Genomic DNA, 26,803 nt, shown 5'->3' on the forward strand with positions numbered 1-26,803 from the left:
CAGGGTTCTATATCTTTTTTCTTGGTTTATTTTCTTATATTACTACAATACTTTCTTACTAGTTTACAGAGAAATTATGCATTAGAAGTAATTTTTTTTTTAAAAACTTAAAAGCCTAAGCATATTTTTATGCTACATATATATTTAATTGATGATTTAACTGTGCAGAATCGTCATAGTTTTCTCAGAATTGCTTCATTGTCTTCTAGCTTCCAGTGTTACCTTTGAGAAATCCATTGCCATGTAATTCTCATTCTGATGTGTGTGAACTTCTGTGTGTTGTTTTGTCTACTGACTAGAAACATTTAGCAGTTTATCTCTGTACCAAGTATTTTGCAATTTCACAGTGATTTGGCTCAGATATTTGTTTGCTTGTGAAGATTTTCTTTTGATTCAATTTATTGTGACTTTTCAATCTGAAAATTTATATCCCTCATTTGTCAGTATTTCTCTTGTCTTATTTTTAAGGTAATGCATATATTAAACATAACACAGAACATACCATTGTAACCATCTTAACTGTACATTAAGCATATTTATATTGTTGTACAACCATCATGACCATCCATCTGCAGGAGCTTTTTATAAACTCTTTTCAACTGGAATGCTATACCCATTGAACACTAATTTCCAGTCCTCCCATCCTCTCATTTTCTGGAAATCACCATTCTGCCTTCTGTCTCTAGAATTATTATGAGTGTGATTACTACAGATATTTTTATATAAGTGGAATTATACAACATTTGCCCTTTATTTACTGGCTTATTTTAATTAGCATAATATCTTTAAAGTTCACCCATGTTGTAACAAAATTGCTTTCCTTTTAAGGTTGAATAATTTTCCATTATAACTAGGTACCATGTTTTTATCCATTCATTTATCAGTTGGCACTTGCTTTGCTTCTACCTCTTAGCTATTGTGAATAATGCTGTTACTAACGTGGGTGTACAGATATCTCTTTGAGACCCTGTTTTCATTTGTTTTGGGTGTATACCCAGAAGTGAAATTTCTGGATGATATAATTTTATTTTTATTTTTTTGAGGAACTACCATATACTTTTTTCCACAATGATTATACCACTCTACAATCTCAATATTAGTGCACAAGAATTCCAATTTCTCCACATCCTGACCAACAGATGTTATTTTTTGTTGCTGTTGTTACTGCCATCCTAGTGATTGGGAGGCCATATCTCATTGTGGTTTTGATTTGCATGTCCATAATCATTAGTGATGTTGAGCATTTTTATTGTGTTTATTTATTATTTATGTATCACCTTTGGGAAAATATCTATTCACATCATTTGCCCATTTCCTCATTGGTTTGTTTGATATTTGTTGTTGAGTTGTATGATTTATTTATATATATATATATATCACAAGCTGGAATCAAGATTGCTGGGAGAAATATCAATAACCTCAGATATGCAGATGACACCACCCTTATGGCAGAAAGTAAAGAGGAACTAAAAGGCCTCTTGATGAAAGTGAAAGAGGAGAGTGAAAAAGTTGGCATAAAGCTTAACATTCAGAAAACTAAGGTCATGGCATCTGGTCCCATTACTTCATGGGAAATAGATGGGGAAACAGTGGAAAAAGTGTCAGACTTTATTTTTTTGGACTCCAAAATCACTGTGGATAGTGATTGCAGCCATGAAATTAAAAGATGCTTACTCCTTGGAAGGAAAGTTATGACCAACCTAGATAGCATATTAAAAAGCAGAGACATTACTTTGCCAACAAAGGCCCGTCTAGTCAAGGCTATGGTTTATCCAGTGGTCATGCATGGATGTGAGAGTTGGACTAGAAAGAAAGCTGAGTGCCGAAGAATTCATGCTTTTGACCTGTGATGTTGGAGAAGACTCTTGAGAGTCTCTTGGACTGTGAAGAGATCCAACCAGTCCATCCTAAAGGAGATCAGTCTTGGGTGTTCATTGGAAGGATCGATGCTGACGCTGAAACTCCAGTACTTTGGCCACCTCATGCGAAGAATTGACTCATTGGAAAAGACCCTGATGCTGGGAGGGATTGGAGGCAGGAGGAGAAGGGGATGAAAGAGGATGAGATGGCTGGATGGCATCGCCAACTCAATGGGTATGAGTTTGAGTAAACTCCAGGAGTTGATAATGGACAGGGAGGCCTGGCATGCTGCGATTCATGGGGTCGCAAAGAGTCAGACACGACTGAGTGACTGAACTGAACTGAATATATATATATATATATATATAATATTCTAAATGTCAATCCCTTATCAGATATGTGATATGCAAATATTTTCTCCCATATTGTGGATTGCCTTTCTTTTTTTGATGCACAAAATTTTAATGGAGTTGAGGTATTTAGGTTCTTCTGGAATATAATTATTTTGCAATGTTATGTTAGTTTCTGCTGTGCAGCAGTGTGAACTAGCTGTACGTATACATATATCCTCTCCCTGAGCTATTTGTTTTTGTGTGTGTTGTATGTGCTTTTGGTGTTTTAACAAAGAAATCATTCAAAATCCTGTCATGAAGTTTTTTGCCCTGTGTCTTCCCTTAAGAGTTTTATAGTTTTAGTCCTTATATTTAGACTGTTGATCCATTTGGGGTTAATTTTTGCATACAATGCAAAGTAAGGGTCCGATTTCACTTTTTTACATATGGAATGCAGTTTTCCCAACATTTTTTTGAAAAGGTTGTCCTTTCCTCATTGAATGGTTTTGATACCCATGTTGAAAGTAATTTGACCATACATGCAGGAGTTTACATCTGGGCTCTTATTCTGTTCCCCTTGATTTATATGTCTGTCTTTATATCAGAGCCATGCTGTTTTGATTACTAAAGCTTTGCAGTAAGTTTTAAAATGGGAGGTTATGTGTGAGAACAAGTGGATTTTTATATGGATTGCATTGAATTTGTAGATTACTTTAAATAGTAGTCTAACAATATTAAGTCTTCAAGTTCATAAACACAGGATGTCTTTCCACTTACTTGTGTCATCTTTCATTTCTCAACAATGCATTAAGGTTTCAATGTACAATTTTCTCACCTCTTTGGTTAAGTTTATGTATGGTAGTCTTCTTGATACAATTATAAATGGAATTATTTTCTTAATTTCCTTTTTGGATTCTTTGAGAATGTGTAGAAAAACAAAAGATACTTGTGTATTGGCTTTGTAGTCTGTAACTTTGCTGAATTTGTCTATTAATTCTGACAGGATTTGGGGCATGTCAGAGTGTATGTGTGTATTTAAAATTTTCAAGATTCATAGAGGTATGAATCTTGGTATGAAGAGAGATAATTTTATTTCTACCTTTCTAATTTGCATGTCTATTAATTCATTTCCTTGCCTAAATGGTCTGGCTAGGACTTCCAGTACTATATTAAATAAAAGGGACAAAAGTAGGCATCCTTGTCTTACTCATGATCTTAGAGGAAAATTTTTTCAGTATTTCATATTGAATGTGATGTGTTATTTTCTTGTTATTTTCAGTTGCTAAGTTTTGTCTGACTCTTTTGTGACTCAGTGGACTGTAGCACATCAGTCCATATTTGTCCATAGGATTTCCCAGGCAAGAATACTGGGGTGCGTGGATTTTTCCTTCTCCAGGGGATCTTCCAACCTAGGAGTCATATCGCTTCTCCTGCATTGGCAGGTGGATTCTTCACCACTGAGTCGCCAGGGAAGCCCTTGTTATTTTCCCATATGATGTAAATTATGTTGAAGTTTGTGCATGGATGCATGTTCAGTCATGTCCCACTGTTTGTGATCCCATGAAATATAGCCCACCAGACTCCACTGTCCATGAGATTTTTCAGGAAAGAATACTGGAGTGGGTGGCTATTTCCTTCTCCAGCTGATCTTCCCAACCCAGGGATCAAACCTGCATCTCCTACTTTAACAGGTGGATTCTTTACCACTGAGCCAACAGGGAAGACCTTGTTATTACCCTTAGTTCAGTTCAGTCACTCAGTCATGTCCAACTCTTTGTGACCCCATGGACTGCAGCCTACCAGGCTCCTCCATCCATGGGATTTTCCAGGCAAGAGTACTGGAGTGGGGTGCCATTGCCTTCTCTGGTTATTTTCCTATACTAACTTAATTATGTTGAGGTGTGTGCATATATGTGTTCTCAGTGATGTCCGCCACTTTGTGACCCCATGGACTGTAGCCCACCAGGCTCCTCTGTCTGTGGGATTTTTCAGGCAAGAATACTGGAGTGGGTTTCTTCCTCCAGGGGATATTCCCAACCCAGGAATAGAACCCAACTCTTGTGTGTCTCCTGCATTGACAGACAGATTCTTTATCACTGCGCCACTTAGCAAGCAAGGTAGTTTCCTTCTGTTCCCTGTTTGATGGGTACTTTTTATCTTCTAAGTTTGTTGAATTTTGCCATTTTTTATCCTGCATTGATTGAGATAATTGCATTTTTTTAATTCATTCTGTTAATGTATATTACATTGATTTTCTTATATTGTACTATTTTTTGCATTTCAAGAATAATTCCCACTTGGTCTTGGTGTGTAATATTTTTAATATGCTGTTTAATTGAATTTTCTAGTATTTTGTTGAGGATTTTTATATCAATATTCATAAAATATATTCATTTTCATTATTTATAGTTTCTTTGTCTGGCTTCGGTGTCAAGCTAATATAACCTCGTAGGAGTTAGGAGATAATCCTTCTGCTTCAATTTTTTGGAAGAATTTGAGAAGTTTTGTTGTTCATTCTTCTTTACTAAGGGAGCCATCTGGTCATCAGCTTTCTTTGGGAAAAGGTTGGGAAGTCTTTGATTATTATTCAATCTCCTTATGAATTATAGATCCATTTAGAATTTCTGTTTCTTCATGATTCAGTGTTTGTAGATGCATATTTCTAGGCATTTGACCATTTCTTCTAAGTTTTCCAATTTATTTGAATATAACTGTATATTGTACTCATAATATTTTTTATTTTTGTAATATTGATTAGTTCTCTTTGATTTATGGTTTTAGCTATTTGATCCTTATCTATGTTTTTCGCTTTGTCTTTCTAGATAAAGTTTTGCCAATTTTGTTTACCTTGTTGAAGAAGCAAATCCTGTTTTCAGTGTTTTTTCTGTTGTTTTTATAATTCTGTTTTTTTATTTCTATGCTAGTATTTATTATTTCCTTTTTTCTCCTAGCTTTGAGTTTAGTTCATTCTTCTTTTTCTAATTCCATAAGCTATATAGTTTGTTTACTTGTAATCTTTCTTCTTCTGTAATGTGATCACTTACAGCCATATCCTTGCTTCTTGGCACTGATTTTGCTGAATCCCATAAGTTTCAGTATACTGTGTGTGCATTTTTCTTTGCCTCAAGATATTTTATACTTTCCATTGTGATTTCTTCTCTGACTTATTGGCTCTTTAAGAGTGTGCCATTTAACTTTCACAGATTTATGAATTTTCCATTTTTCCTTATGCTGTTGATTTTTTCATTCCCTTATGATTTCAAAATACATTTGGTATGATTTCAGTATTTTAAAATTTTTTAAAACTTGTCTTATGGCCTAACATATTGTGTATCCTGGATTACGTCCCATATACACTTGAGAAAAATGTATATTCTGCTGTGGTTGATCGAGTGTTTTGCATATGTCTTTTAGGTCCAATTGATCTATAGTTTTGTTTGAATCTTCTGTTTACTTTTTGATCTCTCTGTTGTTCTATCCTGTATTGAAAGCAAGGCACTGAAGTCTCCTACCATTTATTGCAGAGATGTTTGTCTGCTTTCAATTATGTAAATGTTTGCATCATATATTTTGTGCATCTGAAGTTTGACACATGTGTTCATCATTATTATGTTTTCTTGGTTAACTCACCCTTTTTTATGTAATGCCTTTATTTTGTTCTATAACGTCTTTATTATATAATGTCTTTCATGTCTTTATTTTATTATAGAATATCCTTACTCAAGGTCTACTGGTTAAGTGTTAATTTTGTCCAAAATTTACCTTCACAGAAACATCTGGAATAATGTATGACCAAACATCTGAGTACCATGGCCTAAATTGTCACATAAAATTGACTATCAAATGTAGTTTTACTAAATATAAAATTCTCAGTGGACACCTTTTTTTTTTTAATTTCAGCATTTTAAATATATTATCCCACTGCCTTCTCGATTGTAAAGTTTCTGCTGATGCATCTGCTATTGTCTTATTGAAAATCCTTTGTATGTGATGAGTCACTTTCTCTTTTGGCTTTCAAATTTCTCACCTCGTTTGAGACTTTTGACAGTTTTTTTATTCTGTCTTTCAATATGAGTCTCATTTTGTTTATCTTCCTTGGCATTCATAGAGCTTCTTTGATTTGCAAATTCATATATTTCCTCAAATTTGGGAGTTCAGCCAATTTTTCTTCAAACAACCTTTCTGCTCCTTTCTCTCTTCTCTTTCTGGGAGTTCCATAATGAATATATTAGAACATTTTATGGGATTTTTTAAGTTTCTTAGTCTCTGTTCACTTATCTTCGTTCTCTTTTCATTTTGTTCCTCAGGTTCAATTATTTCAAATGACGTCTTTAAATTTTGCTGATTCTGCTTTCTTTTTTAAAGGTCTATTTTTGAACCCTTCTTGTGAACTGTTTGGGCTTTCCTGCTGGCTTTAGATGGTAAAGAGTCCACCTGCAAAAGAAAAAAAAGAGTCCACCTGCAATGCAGGAGACCTGAGTTCAGTCCCTGGGGTGGGAAGATTCCCTGGAGAAGGGACTGGCAATGCACTCCCGTGTTCTTGCCTGGGGATTCCCCATGTACAGAGGAGCCTGGCGGGCTATAGTCCACAGGCTTACAAAGAGTCAGACACGAGTGAATGACTAAGCACTGCACAGTAAACTTTTCAATTTGGTGGTTTTATTTTTCTGCCCCACCCCCAATTCTGTTTCTTTGATTATTTCTATGCCTTCATTGATATTTTATTCATCGATTGTTTTCCTTATTTCATTTTGTTCTTTGTCTATATTTTCCTTCATATCTTTGAGCAAATTTTAAAAGCGTTGTTTTAAAACTTTTGTTCAATAAAGCTCATATGAATGTTTCTTTGGGGAAAGTTTCTGGGTATTTATTTTTTGTCCTTTGAAAGGGCCTTGTTTCCCTATTTCCTTTGTATGCCTTGTTGAAAATATGACATTTGTAAAATAGTCACATGTTCCAGTCTTTGCAGACTTGCATGGAAATCTCTTACTAGTTGCTGCTGCTGCTGCTAAGTCGCTTCAGTCATGTCCGACTCTGTGCGACGCCATAGACGGCAGCCGACCAGGCTCCTCCGTCCACGGGATTTTCCAGGCAAGAGTACTGGAGTGGGTTGCCATTGCCTTCTCCCTCTTACTAGTTAGTGAACCCCTTAAACTTGTGTTTAACCCAAGGTGAATATACTTAAGGTTTTCTTGGGACTTTTCTGGACATGCATCCTGTCTGGGTCAGTGTATCGCACCTCTCCCACCCTTTTCCCTTTGGTAACCTTAAGTTTGTTTTCTATGTCTGTGAGTCTATTTCCGTTTCCTAAATAGGTTCATTTGTGTCATATTTTTAGATTCCATGTATAAGTGATATCATTTGCCGTTTGTCTTTCTTTGACTGGCTTGCTTCACTTATGATAATCTCTAGGTCCATCCATTTTGCTACAAATCACATTATTTTATTCTTTTTTATGACTTAGTAATATTATATTATATGTAATATTATATATATATATATGTATGTGTACATATATATAATATACATGCCACATCTACTTTTCAATTTATCTGTTGATGGACACTTAAGTTACTTCCATGTCATGACAATTTTAAATAGTACTTTGATGAACATTGGGTTGGATGTATCTTTTCAGATTATGTCTTTCTCCAGATATATGCCTAGGAGTGGGATTGTGGGATCATATAGTAGCTCTATCTTTAGTTTATTAAGGATCTTCCATACTATTCATAGTGGTTTTACCAGTTTACATTCCCATCAACAATGTGGTGGTTGTTTTTTTGCCACAGCATCTTCAACATTTATTATTTATAGACTTTTTTATGTTGGCTATTCTGACTGGTGTGAGATTATACCTCATTGTAGTTTTGATTTGACCTTCTCTAATAATTGGCAATGTTGAATATCTTTTTAGGTACTGTATGGCCATCTGTATGTCTTCTTTGGAGGAGTGTCTATTCAGATCTTCTACCCATTTTTTTTGCACTCTAATCCTAGGTTTATTCACCACAATTATTTTATTCTACACAACTAAATGGAAATGGAAACACAGCATTATCTAAAATGCTGCAAAGTTAAAAAACTCAAAACAGAAAATTAATAATACTGACTGTACAAGAAAAGTCAGAAAAGAATGTACATGTTGCCAAGGTAACCTGCACAACCACCATGAATACCAAAACAACAGGGGGTTTTGTGATGACCTATCAGAGCTGGTTTTCAACTTACTCACCATTTCAGAAAGAAAAGGAAATGTGGGTGTGTTTGTGTGCACACATGTGTATACACATGAGTACATGTGAAAAGAATCATTTTGGGCAGATAACAGGCGGTATTTGACCCTAGAGATCGGAGGACTCCAGCAGGGAAACAGGGCCAGGCTAACAGGAAAGGCAGTTGTGTAAAAGTATTCCCTTTCCTGTAGGACTTGGCAGGCCAGCAGGTTAGGGCCTGACCAGACCACCAGAGGGGTCCCAGATCATCTGTGGAATGGCAAAACAAGCTCCCACCTGGAGCTGTTAACACGACTTGAAGCCCTCTGTTCATCCCTGCTGACTTTGCCACTAAACTGACTCTCAGGACCTAGAAGTGTGGAATCTTACTAGCCAGAAAACTAGAGGTCATCCTTATAAGCACGACCCCAAACCAACAAGATGCCTGCAACCCGAAGCATGCTGACAGAGGAAATATCTCAGTTGGTTGCTTCACCTTCGAAGCCTGCCCCCAAGTGAGGGATTTCTTTCCTGGCAATACTCCTTTGGCTAGAAAAGTGACAAGAGTGTGTTGGATGGAATACAAGTCACAGGGGCAGGACTTCAGTGGCCCTGCTTATAGGGAAGAGTCGGAGCTGGAGTGGCTCCTTTGGTGGGCTGCAGGGGGAGCAGGCTCACCTTTGCAAAGAGGCCCTGTGCCAAGGGGAAAGCGACCTTCTCCTTATCCATGGGAGTGACCTGTGCCATGGGGGAGGTGGTAGTAGCATTCTCCTGAGAGGACTGACTGGAATTGCGGTGGAGCTGGCCAAGGCCAGGGGACCAGCACAGCGGTGGCAGTGCTCTCCTGAGCATCGATTTGTCCTCCATCCATGGGCTTCAGTGCCTTCTCCACCTCATTTGGATTCTCAAACTCCATATATGTGTTGTCTTTAGACAGATGGGAGTGCATCCTTTCCCCAGACATGTCAGTCATTAATTTTCCCAGAGTTGGAGTGTATCTGCATGATGTGATCCTTGGTCACATTATGGTGAGCCTCCTGATGTGCACTTTGGTGGGTTTGGGGGAAGGTCTCTGCCTTTTCTTTTCGTTTTCATCTCTTTTGGGTGGTTGGAATTTGGAGGGGGAGCCCCACCTGTTGTCATATTTGCCCTGAGAAGGACTCTGAGAGCCAGAGGTGCTGCTGGAGCTGGAGCTGCAGGATATGCTGGAACTTCTGAGAGGCTGGATGCTGAGGATGAGCCGGAGCTGCTGCCGGAGCCCGTGCTGGGGCCTGAACTGGGGATGGAGCCAGATGAGCTCCCGCTGGGAGCACTGCCCCGCCTTTGAGTGTTACACCAGTCATGGTCCTTCTCGCCTGACTCCTGGGTGGTCACTTTATCTCTAGAGCGATCCTTGGAGCTTTATGAGTGATCTTTGCATTTTGTAGAAGGAGCAGGAGTCCTAGTGCTGGACCTTTTATTACTTCTTTGACTCCTAGCAAAATTCTCTTTCACCTCTGATAAATCCATTCTCCCCTTCTGAGGTGTTCAAAGCAGCAATGGGGACCTCACTTATCTGAACTCGCACTTCTAATTTGAGTCTGAGAAATGATCCCTGATCAAGTGAAATTTACGCCAAAGTGCAGAATCTTCCCACCTCCATAACCTCTTCCCACTGTACTCAGCCTCTGAAGCCAGCCATTTCTCTGTTCTGCCCATTTTTTGATTGGATTGTTTTACTTGTTGTTTGTTTATTTATTGAGTTGTATGAGCTGTTTGTATATTTTAATATGAGATTAATCTCTTGTCAGTCACATCATTTGCTAATATTTTCTCTGATCCTATAGGTCTTGTTGTTTTATGGTTTCCTTTGCTGTGCAAAAGCTTTTAAGCTTAATTAGGTCCCATTTGTTTATTTTTGTTTTATGTCCCCAGGTGAAATGTCTTGATTCCCCAAAGAGTTTCTACCCAGCTTTATTTTGGGATCTTAGATTTTTGATTTGTATTTCTCAGTCCACACTGCTTTCCCCTGGGGTCTGTGGATCAGCAGTTCCCTGCAGTTTTTACAGTGTTCACCACTATTTGGTTTCTAGCCTGGAATCTTTATTTCCATTTCTCTTCTGATCTTTGGGTCAGGTGAGAGACAAACCAGTCCTTCAGGCGGCCCCAAAACAAGCTAGAACATTTCAAACAAATTCTACTCTGTTCCTTCCAATCGTAAGTAAGAGAACTGACAATGGGTTGATTTCTCCTGACTCTGCTTTGCCACACTGGGGAAGGAGTAGGGAACTGCAAATAAAAATGTTATGAAATGTCTTATATTAATAGATTAAGTATTAATAATCATTAATAATATTAATAATAACTATTCAATTAATAATTGATATTACTATATACCAATATATTAATAAATATTTTCATTAAACATTAATAAGTATTAATATGCTAATAAAATATATATTCTGCCATATGTTTCTACATCTAAATGATCCCTTGAAATATCTGACTCTTGAATGTGGCTTTTTCTGGTTGAGTGCTTACTTAGTTGTGTAAATCATTGACTCATTTCCAGAGCTTTTATAAAGCTGTTTTAGCCATTCTGTAGATATTTATTTGATTTTCCTGTGAAAGATTGAGGATATGGGTGGTACCCTCATAGATTCCTAGTCTACCATCTTTCCGACCCATTATTCTTGTGTGTATTTTATCCATTTTATCTATTTCATTTTCTCTTTCTAGAAGCCCTATTATTCAGACAAACCTCTTGGACTGATCCTCTAACTTTCATACTTTTTATAACCTATTTCCTCCTTTCTTAATTTTCCCTCTTTTATGGAATATTTACTAAATTTTTCCTTCTAACTCTATTTTTTAAATTATGTAATCAAAATTCTAAAATACACACTAAAATACACAACAACAGTTCTTAGTTAATAGATACAATTTCTTCTCCTTATCTGAGAATACGAATATCACATAGATTTGAGTTTTTTATTGGAGTATAGTTGCCTTACGCTTCTGTGTCGATTTCTGCTGTACAGCAAAGTAAATCAGCCATACTTATACATTTAGCCCCGCTTTTTTGGATTTCTTTCCCATTTAGGTCACCACAGAGCACTGAGTTCTCTGAAAAACTTGGTATGAGGACCTTCATTTCCCAATTTTTCACCCAGGTACCCCTGAATCCTTAGCTGTACTTAAGTCCCTGAATATAGAATCTCGCTAGTTTAACTTTTCTGCAAAATGAATCTTTAATCTCCCATCTCCTACAAAGGGATGGAAGAGTCACTTGGTTACATGTGGTTGCCAAAAGTTCTGTTGACATAATTATGCCTTTAAGAAATCTCCACACTGTTTAAAACAATTATTTAAGTCATGTTTCCAATTCTCTGCCTTTTTAGTGTTCGGTATTGTGAATCAGCTTTCTTCTTGTTTCCCTGCAGTAAATTTCAACTTTATAATATTTGTTGTCCATTACCTTTTTTTCATCTGCTTTCCTGCTTCCAATTTTTTTCTTAATATGTCACTGCTATTTTCTTTCTTTCTTTGTCATTGTCTTTACATGGTGTTTTCATTTTTTATTATGGTACTAGGTTGCAGGGAGGAAGCAAAAAATTAATATGTTGAAACAGTTTAACTTATTCTTTTTAATCTGAAGTCAATATTGATATTTTAAATTGAGCTGACTTGTATTCACAATTTATATTAGATATGTGAAAAGAAGGTAAGATAAGAAGGTGAAAAGGAGGGAATATGAAGTTTTGGAACATATTCTGTTAGAGACAAGGGATGTGTTAACACTTGGAAAATGTCAATTATAAATCATTCTGAATTCTGATTGACTTCCCTCTCAAGTGAATACTTTTTGTAGCCATCATCAGTGGATCATGAAGATTAAAATGTGTTAACCATCCCAGATAATGTCACATTGTAACATTTAATTTAATTTATTGTTTCTCTTTTATAGATGAGAAAAGTGAGTTTAAAGAGCTAAGATAGTTTACTCAAGGTCATATAATCCATACGTGCCAGAGCTTTACTATTCCCAGGCTGTTTCCTGATTCAAAGTCTAGTGCCCTTTCTATTTCACCATGATGCCTCCTGAGGACCATAAATGTATCACTATGAAATGATTAAATCATATGCATTGGAATATGGTTGTATTAGATTAAGCTATCTGAATCCATGAAACCTAATAAAAATCTGTCACTCCCTCTGTCATTCCAAATACTGTGAGACCACCCATTTTATATAAAATTCTATTAATTATTTCCCATTTATTCTAATATTCCTGATGTTTAAAAAAAGCCATGAGAGTTAAAGAGTATCTTACTTATCTAAAATCATTATACTTATCTAAAAACATTGGAATTAGAGTAGAAAATAACATTTCTCCCTATATTTTTAAATTTAAATCGCAGACAATTACCTGATACTTGTTTTAGCAAATTGGTCAATTTTAAGCAGCCAGAAATTATACTGATGTTACTTCAACAGTTTAGTATTATTTTTTTGCATAAGATTTTATAAATTCAGTATTAAAGATCACTTTTTTTTTTAGCTAAGTAGTATTTTATGTTGCTTTCCAATTATTGCATTTTTATATTTAGGATTATCTTAAACCATTCTACCAATTTCTATACAATAATATATTCAAATATATAGTTAAAGTGATATAGGATGGGAAATACTTTTCTACTGAGCAGTGTTTCTCCTTTCTTCACTATAAAGATTTCCTTTCAGAATGATTGGTATAATTTCTTTCTCTGACCATACTCAAGTGTGAGTTCAACAAAACTTAGTTTGAAAAATTAGGAAGTTTGGCAGTCTCTTTCTACTATTTAGTTAATATCAGGTAATACCACTGTGTTTGTGATGCAAACCTTTCTGCACTAGTTAATTCATTTCCTCTAAATTGAAATATGAGCAATTCTGGGAGTACTGAGAGAGGAGTGCTTTTGCAATCCCACAGGAAGCAGCATCTTTTAACTTTCATGATTTTCATAAGAAGAACCTTTTTCAATCCCAGCTTATACCTGCTCTTTGGTATTTGTAAAAAAAAAAGTAGTTGTGACAAATTCTTAAGTCCATTGTATCAAACTTTGCATAGTTATCCAAATATTCTATTTTTATTATCCGATTACTTTTGCCTGCTGATTTTTCTTTTGTCTACTTAACCAAGAAAGAGATATATTGAAATCTTCCACTATAATTGTGAGTTTGTTTGCTTCTCCTGAAGTCTGTCAAATTTTGGTTTCCTCATTGTGAGGTTATTTTATTAAGTACCTACCTGATTATAACTGATACATATTTTTGGTAAGTTGAACCTTTTATTATTATATGTTTACCTTCTCTGTTCCTAATAATGTTTTTTTATTCATATTTTCTGTTGTCTGATGTTAGTATATATGCTCAACTATATTTTAGTTAAAATTTTCCATATATAATTTTTCATCCTTTCATTTTTTAATTTCTGATATATATATATACATACATATATATACATATAATGAAAATAGGAAATTGCTGGTCCAGTTCTGTAGTCCATTTATTTTTACTGTATTTATTGAGATAACTGGGCCTATTTCTAGCTTCTGCTTTTTTTTTTCCAATTCTAATTGTGTTTACTTTCTTGTTTTTTCATAACAAATATCTATATTTTTCCTTTCTTTTGACTTATTATTTTGAAATAATTTCAAATTACAGAAAAGGCACATACATTACAAATTATTCCTAAATACCCTTCACCTGTTCCCCAGATGTTATCATCTTAAATAATCATAGCACAGTTATCAAAACAGGAATTTAATTAACATTCATACCATACTGGTGGCTCAGATGGTAAAAAAAATCTGCCTGCAGTGTAAGAAACCCAGGTTCAATCCCTCCCATCAGGAAGATCCCCTGAAGAAGGAAATGGTAACCCATTCCAGTATTCTTGCCTGGAGTATTCCATGGACAGAGGAACCTGGTGGATTACTGTCCGTAGGGTTGCAAAGAGTCATGCAGGACTGAGTGACTAACACTTTCACGTCCATACAATACTATTAACTTATCTGTGAACCATATTCATGTTTTACCAGTTGTGTAATGTTTTTGATTTGTCCAGGATCCAGTCCTAATATTGCCTAGGTTTTAGTTGTGTCATTTTTTGTTTGATTTTAATTTTAAAATCATTTTTTAAGAAACTACAAATCTTGTTATTTGTTTGACCTTACTTTCTGTATCTTTTGTAGCATCTCCTTGATTTATTTCTTAAATTGCTGCACCTCACTTTTCTTCAAAAGTATTTATTACATGAGGCTATAGTAGAAAACCTTTCACCTTTTATCCTAGACACTAATTTTTTACCTCACATTTGAACAATAAGAAGACTAAATTTTTAAGTATATGTTTAAGATTACTTTCTTTCTATACAAGCATACCTCATTTTTTTCTGTTTTGTGAATATGCATTTTTACTAATTGAAGATTTATGGCAAAACTGCATCAAGCAAGCCTCTTAGCAGTTTTTCCAACCATTTGCTCTATTTGTGGCTGTTTCACATTTTGGTAATTCTTGCAGTATTTCAAACTTTGTAATTATTATACTTGTCATGGTGATCTGTAATCAATTATATTTGATGTTGCTATTGTAATTGCTTTGGGACACCACAAACTGTGCCCATAAAAATGAATAACTTAATCAATAGCTGTCATATATGTTCTGACTGCTCCACCCACCAGCCATTCACCCATGTCTCCCCCTCTCTTTGAGCTTCCCTTGTTCCTTGAGACAGAAAAATAGTGAAATTAGGCCAGTTAATAACCCTACAGTGGCCTCTAAATGTTAAAGTAAAGGAAGATTCACACATCTCTAACTATAAATCAGTAGCTAGAAATTATTTAGGTCACCACAGAGCATTGAGTAGAGTTCCCTGTGCGATACAATAGGTTCTCATTCGTTCTCTATTGTATACGCAGTATCAAATGTATATATACATCAATCTCAATCTCCCAATTAATCCCAGCCCCCACTTCCCCTTTGGTATCCATATGTTTGTTCTGTACATCTGTGTCTATTTCTGCTTTGCAAATAAGATCATGTATGCCATTTTTATAGATTCTAAATATATGTGTTATCCAAAAAAGAGGCAATATGCACGTATATATAACTTTCATAGTTAGCGAGGAAAACTCAACATTTGGATTCAAAGGACAGGATGAGATTGGCTAACACAGTTAGGGACTTTAAGTTGAAGCCAATACTCATTTACCATCCTAAAAATCCTAGGATTCTTAGAGTTACAACCTTAAATCATCTCGGCCTATGTTCTATTAATAGAACAATAAAGCTTAGATGACAGCTCATCTGTTTATAACATGATTTCCTGAATATTCCTGATTTCCTGATATTAAGTCTACTGTTTAGACCTACCACTTAAAAATGAAAAAACATTTCTTTCAAAATTTTACTACTCATTGACAGTGTAGCTGGTCATCCAATAGTTTTGATTGAAATGTACAATGAGATTAATGTCACTCTGATGCCTGCTAACACAATATTCTGTGGTCCATTTATCAAGGAGTAATTTTGACTTTCAAGTCTTATTGTCAGAAATACATTTTGTAAGGCTATAGCTACAATGGTTAGAAATTCCTCTGATCTGTTCAAAGTAAATTGAAAACCTCCTGGAAAGGATTCACCATTCTAGATGCTCTTAAGGACGCTTGTGATTTATGGGAGGAGGTCAAAATATCAACATTAATAGGAGTTTGAAAGAAGCTGATTCCAACCCTCCTCGATGACTTTGAAGGGTTCAAGACTTCAGGGAAGAAAGTAACTGCAGATTTTGTGGAAATAGCAAAAGAATTAAAAGTGGAGACTAACGATCTCACTGAACCGCTTCAATCTTACAATAAAACTTGAACAAATGAGGAGTTGCTTCTTACAGATGAACAGAGTGATTTATTGAGGTGGAATCTAAACCTGGTGAAGATGCTGTGAAGATTGTGGAAATGACCAAAAAGGATTTAGAATATTACATAAACTTAGTGGCTAATGCTGCAGCAGGGTTTCAGAGGATTGACTTCAATTTTGAAAGTTCTACTGTGGGTGGCTCAGACATAAAGCATCCGCCTGCAATGCCCAAGACCTTTGTTCGATCCCTGGGTTGGGAAGATCCCCTGGAGGAGGGCATGGCAATGCCACTTCAGTATTCTTGTATGGAGAATCCCCATGGACAGAGGAGCCTGGCAGGCTACAGGTCATGGGGTTGCAAAGAGTCAGACATGACTGAGTGACTGAGCACACAGATTGTGAGAAAATATGTTAAGAGAAATTGTGAAAGGAAGAGTAGATTGAAGAGGTGTATTTCATTACCATCTTATTTTAATTGCCACAGCCACACTGACCTTTAACAACCACCACCCTCCAGCCAACAGCCATCAATGTCAGGGCAAGATCCCCTGTGACTTGCTGAAATCTCAGATAATGGTTAGCAGTTTTTAGTAATAAAGTACTTTTAACTAAGTTATATACATTTTTCAGCATGATACTTTTGCACACTTAATAGACTATCAGTTCAGTTCAGTTCAGTTCAGTCGCTCAGTTGTGTCCGACTCTTTGCGACCCCATGAACTGCAGCACGCCAGGCCTCCTGTCCATCACTAACTCCCGGAGTCCACCCAAACCCATGTCCATTGAGTTGGTGATGCCATCCAACCGTCTCATCCTCTGTCGTCCCCTTCTCCTGCTCTCAATGTTTGCCAGCATCAGGGTCTTTTCAAATGAGTCAGCTCTTCCCATGAGGTGGCCAAAGTATTGGAGTTTCAGCCTCAAATATCAGTCCTTCCAATGAACACCCAGGACTGATCTCCTTTAGGATGGACTGGTTGGATTTCCTTGCAGTCCAAGGGACTCTCAAGAGTCTTCTCCAACACCACAGTTCAAAAGCATCAATTCTTTGGCACTCAGCTTTCTTCACAGTCCAAATCTCACATCCATACATGACCACTGGAAAAACCATAGCCTTGACTAGACGGACCTTTGTTGGTAAAGTAATGTCTCTGCTTTTTAATATGCTGTCTAGGTTGATCATAACTTTCCTTCCAAGGAGTAAGCGTCTTTTAATTTCATGGCTGCAATCACCATCTGCAGTGATTTTGGAGCCCAGAAAAATAAAGAGTGTGAATATAATTTTATATGCACTGGGAAACCAACACTTTGTGTGTCTCACTTTATTGTGACACTTGCTCTATCATGGTGGTCTGGAACTGAACCGTAGTATCTCTGAGTTATTCCTGTTCCTCCGAACTGTCCGTCCAGTGTCTTCTTGCATTCAGCATTGCTGCTAAGTGATGTGATGTCATTTTATTCTTGTTCCTTTAGAAGATTTTAAATTTGCCTGACTTTGGTCCTTAAATTTTGCTATAATATGGTTATATATATATATATATATATATATATATATATATATATATACATATATATAAAATTAAAAATAAGCATGGTTATATGTATATTTTACTCTTTCTCCCTTCTACTTGGCATATCTTAGATTTATTTGTTCACATATTTTCCCTTCTCCATTTTTCTTTTTCTCATCTTCTGGGAAACCAGTTACCTTAACAGTTTTACTTCTCTATATCTTTCCATTTCTTTTTAATTTATATTTCTTCATCCTTCCCAGAATTCTTTCCGGAAATTGTTCAGTCCGATCTTTAAGTTCATGAACTATTCTTTAGTAACACCCATTTTACTATTTGTATCATCCACCTACATAAGATTTTCACTTATATACTTTATTACTATTTTTTTCTCATTCTTACTTTATATTCTTTTTATTCCCCTTTTTTTGGTAAGTTCAATATAATTAATTGAAATTCTTATTCTGTCTAATATTGCTTCTTGTAGCATCTCTTGTCCAGCTTGTTATCTTTTTCTTGATATAGTTTTATTTTAACCTGTGAGGACATATTCCCAGAGAGTCTCTGATATCTCAGTGCTTATCCTTCTTACCAGGTCTATGTTCTAGTTACATATAAAGTGCTACTTACAGTTCCAAGAATATAACATTTTGCCTGTGCTTATGTTTTTTCCTCCAACTGAAATTACGTCCATTTTTGCCTTTTGAAATCCACTTGTTCTGCAGTACCTTAATTATATTTTCTTTCTACCCTAAGTTTTTGTTCTCTTTAATAATTACAATTAATGCCTTCATCTTATACATTCCATAACACTCGATATGTGCTTTTTATTCTGGTTGTTTTGAGCAGTCTTCCCCTTGCCAAAATATGAATTTATTGAAAACAATGGATTTTCTCTCTGTGTGTCTTCCTTAACATTTGGCAGCTTATCATATCCACATGGAGTACTCTTAAGAGATCTTAAATCAATGTATAAATGAAGTTTACATTTATCTGAGCAAGGCAAATTACATGGCAACAAGTATGCAAATAGATAAATAGAATGTGGGTAAGCAAACTATCCATAAGGATAATATATGATTTTTTTATGTTAATTAGAAATGACATATAATTATGTCATACTATTATTTTTCTAATCCTTATGTTGTCACTGTAAGGCCAGCCAGAATAATTCATATTTTATATATGCTGAGTATTTTACCTCCTACATAGGGCCATATTTCCCTGTTTACTTTCTCACTGTGATATTTCAAGTAGCCAAAACTTTTAAAATATTTATCGGATAAACAAATACACTAGTGAATGAATGACCCATGGCTGTTTGTACCGTGACCATGTACTTATTGCTCTGTAAAGTCTCTGTTAGTGCCTGCTGTCTTGATATAATTATTAATAATAGTGCCTTTCAATCTTGAACATGTTATAATTTGAATAATATATGATTACATAAATTAAATGCCATACTATTTCTCTCATCGATATACCAATTAAAACTTTACTAATAATTTCAAGGATACAAATAATTGTGAGGTTCAAATGAGGCAGGGATAGGTCTGGGACATCAGACGGCTTTCCAGGTTTTTTCTTCCCTTGAAGAACTTGCATCTGCGGCCCAGCAAAGTAGCTGAGATCTCTGTGAGTTTTATTGGTTTACTCACACAGAGACAAGTGTTTATTTACACTATGAAATATTTCTGTTTTCTTTTTCAGAAAGTTGTATAGTTTGTATGACTTTCTCCAGAGAGTGTAACCTTATAGGTTCTGGGTTTATTTAATATAAGCAATCCTTTAGCCTGGCATCATCCTGCTAAGGGCATTTGATAGATAAGATCTCTTCCTCCTAGAAAATATCATTTGTCCATTTTTTTTTTTTTTTTGGAGTTCCATTTGACATGGGGATTAGATCAGATCATGTGTATTCTTTCCTTTCCACCTGGGCACTTGACAAACAGAATGAATGGATCACCATCCAAATACTTTAACTCCGTCCCATACCTCCAACAGGTTTTGGAATTTAGAGAGCATTTTATTACACTTAGTTTTTTTTTAACTACACTTTAGATTATTATTACATATATATTGTTAAAAGCTCTAGGTATTCAAAATCCAACAGTAAATAAGGCATATAAAACTCTTTTCTCATGAAGCTAGTGTATTAGTGGTAAACATGATATTATATATGTCAGCAGAACTTCTGTAAGATTATGAAGTTATAACATATGGTTAAGGATATATACTATATTGTTTCATTTATATTAGCAAATAAATCAATCAAATTACACGTGACAGCTTAACTACTGATTATTTTTGTTGTAAACATTATCCAAAATTCCTCTTTCTAGTTATTAACTTGTAATAAATATATGTCTTATTTTATTTAAATTAAACCTGTTATCCCTTCTAGTTTTTATTCTAAATTGCCTAACCAAATATTTTATTTTTTCTTCATGAAATACTGCATGTCAGATATTTTAAAGAGATATGATGTTTCAGGAATACTTACTCTATCTTGTATTTTGAGTTTTTTCCATTGTCAGAAATTAAACATATAAATTTCTTGATTTATACTGAAGAGATATGGCATACCAAACAGACACTGCAACCCTACAAGTATGTGTTAGTGTTTTCTTAACCCTCTGTTATAAGTATAGCTGAAAGATGGGACAATTATATGCAGTTATTTCAACAAAATTTACACAGATGCAGTTATGAAGAAGCAAATTCAGATATTTTTCACAAAGTGCCAGCTCTTATATAAAAGACACTTCTGAGAACAAAGCTGCTATTTTCAGCTCAGAATGTAAGGTCACAGGATTAACTATTTGAGGGTCATTGTATCTAAGTGCCTGTGATCAGATTTATACAATTCTTAGTTACTTTACCTCCATTATGTACTTTGTCTTTCTCTAAATCCACTTATGAGTCTGAAATGAAGACTCTCAAGGAGATTTTACGGTTTCCATTGAAACACATTACATTTTCTGCCTCCAACATTTTTCTTCCAAATTCATCCAATTTATCATATCTTGCTGGTTTCAATCCACTTGTGCTTTAGGCAGTTCTATCAGTGCTTTTTTTTTTTTTTTCCCCCTCCTAAATTGTTTGCTGGAATGACTGAATTTTAGTCCAGGATATAAAACAGTATAAACTAAATTACTTCAGATGAGTAATTAGAGCATACTCATGCATGTAAAACTAGAAATGTTTGTTGCTGGATTTAAAATTGAAAGCAAACAAAATTTATTTTGTATCAGTATAATAGTTCAAATTGCTTTTTAAGTATTTTTAATATTCTTACTACCAGGAATAGAGAGGGAGAAGGTTAAATTCAAATGAAAGTAAGTATAGCTTGATGGAAAAAAAATAGGCTTTGAATCAAATATATTGGCTTTACTTTCTAATTCTAAGCCACACTATGATTATATCCCAGTCCCATATTCCATATACCCCGCTGCATTGTCCAGCTTCCCATGCACTAAAGGATTATATGATTATTTCTGTCTACTTGACTGTGAGCAAAAGTGAAACTCATCACTTCAGAGTAAAAGCAATTAAGAGTATCATTCTCTTTCCCCCCTTGTAGATCTTGGAGGCCATGTGTTCCATTAGCATATTTAAAAGGTACTACTGATACACATTGGTTCTTAGATGAGAAATGGATAAATCTTTACTCTTCTAAGCTACTGGGTTTATAGAGATAGAAGAAATTAAGGTTAATTATGCTGATAAATACAGAAATTAATACATAAGAAACCCCTTAAATATGGCCTCATCTTAGTGACCAGATACGAAAACTGTTAGAGATTGGGAAAAATGGGCAGTCTAAGTTTTGTAGTAGCAAAGCGTTTCCCTGTTATAACTTGGAAGGCAAACTGTGTGTCTACTAACTTAATGGCTTTAGGGGAAAAACCGAGTATTGATTCTGTGTGTTGGTTGTACTGTACTGTGTTTGGAAAGTTACCCCATAGGAAAAAGAGGAGCTCAGCAAAGTAGGGGCTTCCCTGGTGGCTCAGAGGTTAAAGCGTCTGTCTGCAATGCGGGAGACCTGGGTTTGATTCCTGGGTCAGGAAGATCCCCTGGAGAAGGAAATGGCAACCCACTCTAGTATTCTTGCCTGGAGAATCCCATGGAGAGAGGGGCCTGATAGGCTCCAGTCCACGGGGTTGCAAAGAGTCGGACACGACTGAACGACTTCACTTTCACTTTCAGCAAAGTAGCTGGTTTTCAAGGCAAAATAAAAGAGAATGAAGAGTTCAGAAATTTAGGGCTTTGGAAAATCTGTCTGCTTCTATAATCCCAAATAGTAAAAAAAAAAAAAAAAAAAAAAAAAACAGGAAATTAAATAAGGCTTTGAGACAAAGGCCCAAACCTCTTAGTTGAAGATGATGACTTAGGACAGAGGTTAGATTAAGTGTGTGGGCTTCCCATCTACTGTGGCAGATAGCTTCATAGTAACATCCGTTAAATTGGTAGAGTAAGAGAGATTGGAAGAAAGAAAAAGAAACCAGATCTGAACACTATATATGACTCAAAACGACTTTTACATGCAATTACTGGCACATAGAAGAAATAGATCAACAGCTGAAAGTTTAATGGAAAGGTATTACAAGAGTATCTTAGTCTGCGATAACTCTGAGCATTCAAGACTTAAATATACACTTGAATCTCCAATCTTTAGCAAGCAAGAAATACACTGAGAAAGCTGTTGTATCCTTCAGAGTAGGCAATTCACCCCATGTGAGATGTGACCAAGAAGGATAATGAAAGACAGGACTTCTCACAGAAGGCAACATGAGAGATGAATCCAGGACCCATCCACACCTAAAGGTAGGAGAAGTTCACAGAGAAAACCAGTAACTAGTGTGTCCCTCCTGTTCTCCCCATTCGTAGTTGATTTTTCCCTATACCAGGATGTGTCTGTGTGGGTGATTCAGGAGATGACTTGTCTTTGTGATTCATGTCTTTAGACAAAACCTCATTCAGGCCTGATTGATAGACTGTTATACACATCTAGAGATTCTGAACTTGATGGGACTTTCAGTTGTTTTTCTTCAGGAGTATGTTCTATATTTAGGGGAAAAAGGATCAAATGATCTGTGATGACTTGTGGCAAGAATTTTGTGCTTATAAAATATTCCAGTTGTTTGTCTACAATTCCAAGCCTCTCTTAAAACTTGATTGGGAGGCCATAGTTTAGTTCTGGTTGATAGATTGTGACTCAAAGTAAGTATATTACTTCTAGGATAAGGTATTTAAGCATACCTTTCCCTCACTTTTTTCCTGTGAAGTCCTTGGAGAGCTCACGTTTTCAGATGGTTTAGCTACATTATAGAAGATGGATATCCTATCTACTTTAGATTTACATGAACAAAATCAACATTTATGAGCAAAATCAACCTTTATTAACCATTGACTTTGTTTTATCTGTTATTGCAGCTAGAATTAGGGGCTTCCCTGGTGGCTCAGTGGTAAAGAATCTACCTGCCAATGCAGGAGCCACCAGAGACACGGATTCAATCCTTGGATCAGAGAGATCCCCTGGAGGAAGAAATGGCAACCCACTCCAGTATTCTTGCCTGGAAAAATCCCATGGACAGAGGAGCCTGATAGGCTACAGTCCATGTGATTGTAATGAGTCAGACACAACTGAGCGACAGCATGCATGCTTGTCCAGTTAGTGTTAATTAAGCTAACCACAGTGATCACATCTTACTTAGTCAAAAGCGTATACTAAAAGGATGTACTAAAAGAGTATTCTACAAGTTTGCTATAAAAGTTAAACAATAAAGTATGTATAGTACTTGGCATGAAGCTCATCACATGGCACATACCCATACAGTGAAACGTCTAACATGTAGTAAGTGTTCAGTAAATGCTAACTGCTGCTGTTAATATTTCTGTTGTTATTGTTAGACCGCATGTGCCCACAAGTGTTAAAACAATAATAGATAGATAATGTCTATACAGTCTATCTTGATTTCAGGAGTATCTTTGAATTAAAGAGATTCTTATAAGAACATTTAGGATAAAGTGGAAAATATTTAGATGATGGCTCAAGTGGTAAAGTGGCCTGCAATGTGGGGGACACAGGAGATGCAGCTTTGATCCCTGGGTCGAGAAGATCCCCTGGAGAAGGGAACGGCGACCCACTCCAATATTCTTGCCTGGAGAATCCCATGGACAGAGGAGCCTGGCCGGTTACAGGCCAGGGGGTTGCAAAGAGCTGGACATGACTGAGCTACTAGTACAGGCACAAACACTTTTTCTAGCACTTAACAGCAACTACAAATGAATCAGTGTTAACTTGGAGTTAGGTTTTTAATGGAATAACAGCTTGGTACCCCCTCTTTGTTTCACTGTTGTTAGGAAAGATCTAGAATAAAGTACTAGACAGCATGATTATATATTTCATGAGGCTGGAAGAGTGAGCTAATATCCAATGAAAGAATAGGATTGTGAATATTGAGACTGAAACAATGAGCTCAATTAAATAAATAATATTTTATAAGGATAAGTATAAATGTTTTACCTTAAAAAAGCTATTTAAACACAGACTAAAGGATACATGACTTAAAGAAAATTCATGTGATATAGAGTTAGGCTTTCAGTTGCTTTCAGTCTTACTATGAATAAACAGTATATTCTGTACCTGTTCAATAGCTGGTGGATCTTTGGTTTTATGAATTCTGGCACCTAGAATGAAAGAAAATCCTATTGTTATACTCTAATAACAAGACTCTTAGTACTTGGTGCTCAGATTATAATTCACTCTCTAAAAGCATTTTAACCAACTAAAGATCATTTAGAGAAATATAATTATGATGCTTAGGGGCTTGGAATTAAGCAAGGGATGCCTTTCTTGATCTATCTTAAAAACTTTTTTAAAATTCTGTTTATTTTTTATTTTGGGGGTGTTGGCTCTTCATTGCTTGCAGGCTTCCTCTAGTTGTGGTGAGTGAGGGCTACACTCCAGAAGCAGTGCACAGGCGCTCATTGCAATGGCTCCTCTTGTTCTGGAGTACCAGCTCTAGGGTTCATGGGCTTCAGTATTGACAGCACATGGGCTCAATAGTTGCGACTTCTGGGTTCTAGAGAACAGGCTCAATAGTTGTGGTTCACGGGCTTAGTTGTTCCACAGTATTTGGAATCTTTTTGGATCAGAAATTGAGCCAGTGTCTTCTGCATCGGCAGGAGGATTTTTTGTGATTGAGCCTCCAGGGAAGCCCTAAAAACTTTCTTCAAACTAGAGAAGCTTAAAATTAAAATGAACTACTTCAAGAATTCCTTCACTGAAGGTATGCAAACAGAAGCTGGCATAAGCATTTGCTGCGATTAGATGAAGAAGGCAATAAAATTAATTGGCTGATTTGTACTAAAAATTGACTGATTTGTAATTCCAACTATTTTGTAACAGCGTGTAATTCTTTGGTTGTAAATTCATTGTCTTTAGGTTGTTATTATAATATTAGACACTGTAGGTCAGCAGTTCTTTCAGGAAGTCTATGGAGTTTAAATTATTGTTATGATAATAATAAGACATTATTTGTCCTTTATGCTTTTAATTTTCTCATAGGTATAAACTTTTCTGGAGGCTACATTTGTGATGGTGGCATCACTGACATTAACATGTAATGACCTTTTTTTTGTTAAATGAATGATTTTTAAATTGTGTTTTAATTATAAGTAGTATAAATTTGAAAAGGTCTTTGATGTTCTCAATAATTTTTAAAGGTATAAAGTGACCCTATGAACGAGAAGTTGATCTGGGTGCTGTGACTCCAGAATCAAAATCCCTGACTTCTATATTCTAAAGCAAGAATATAGACCATAAACAAATGAACAAAGTAATTTTAAGTGGTTGTAATATGAATTAAAAATAGAAATCTGACAGAGAGTTTAGAGAAGGTGATGGGGTACTTTCAGTAACACAGCCTTCTTTAGGTAAGGCCGTCTGCTTTAGAAAAAGTAAGATCACTTCTGAAGTTAGTATTTGGTTTATGATGAAAAGAAAAGATCCATGTGAAGATTTTAGGAAAGAGTATGCCAAGCAAAGGCAACAAAGAAAGTTTTAAATTGAGAAAATCTTCATATATTTGAATATCAGATGAAATCTTATGAACCTAGTCTATAGTGAGTAAAGAATGGTAAGGTTGGATTAGTAAGAGCCTTGTATGTAACCCAGATATCAGAACTCAGGCCTACCCTGTTGTCATCCTCTTCAAACTTATCTTTAAATATAACCTTTTCTAGCCATATTCATAAAAGAAAAAGGTTGCATTCATAACCCCAACAAACACCAGGCAAAATAATATATGGCAAGAGCCTCTAGTCATATTTCAAGTTTAATAAAGCTGAAGTCCTATGTAAAAGGGGACTTTCAGAGAGGACTATCAGACACTCTCTCCAGCAAAACCACCATTTAACTGTTGAAAATTATAGAAAGCTATCATGTAAAGTCTCTGTAAATTATCCAGAGGACATACAGCAAATGAAGGAGAACTCATTCAAGAAAATCTACTAAATCTCAGTAAGAAGAGTGAGAGTTCACGGCATGTGAGCCATGACCTGCTTCTTTACCCACTTTGTTTTTGCTCGAGGTTAAAGCAGCAGAAACTCTATGTTGGATACTCTACTCTGGGCAGATGAAGCTGAAGAGAGGTTTCTTTTTTTCTTTATTTTCTAGTGCAAGGCTACAATTTTATCCTGGAAGGGTAGTCTTTTGGCATTTCTCATTCCCCGAACCCCATGTTGCAGAAGCTCTATTCTAGTCTGGCAAAGGCAGAAGCCTACAGATCCCTACCCTCTCCTAGTTTCTACTCATAAGTGGAAGCTCTTCCCTCAGGCATGGAAGGGTCAGAATACTGGGGCTAGATTATTCCTACTGCTGCTTCCTCTTGGGGCTGAGCTTCTTTACTGGGAGAGGCAAATAAGAGCAAGGCTACCACTTTTCTTTCCATGTGTCAGATCATAGAGCAGGGCTATCATTCCTGTAGAAGCAAACGACTACCCT

General features: G+C 35.8%; 1 protein-coding gene and 1 pseudogene across 1 annotated transcript in view; one reads left to right on the forward strand and one right to left on the reverse strand.

Annotated features, from left to right (window-relative positions):
* LRRIQ3 (leucine rich repeats and IQ motif containing 3) overlaps nucleotides 1-26,803 on the forward strand; it is a 198,002-nt gene that overhangs the window by 123,986 nt on the left and 47,213 nt on the right. The gene's annotated exons all lie outside the window — the stretch shown is intronic.
* Nucleotides 8,995-9,916, reverse strand: LOC122678286 (annotated as a pseudogene).

The sequence above is a fragment of the Cervus elaphus genome, chromosome 20 (assembly GCF_910594005.1).
Source record: "Cervus elaphus chromosome 20, mCerEla1.1, whole genome shotgun sequence".
Classification (NCBI taxonomy): domain Eukaryota; kingdom Metazoa; phylum Chordata; class Mammalia; order Artiodactyla; family Cervidae; genus Cervus; species Cervus elaphus.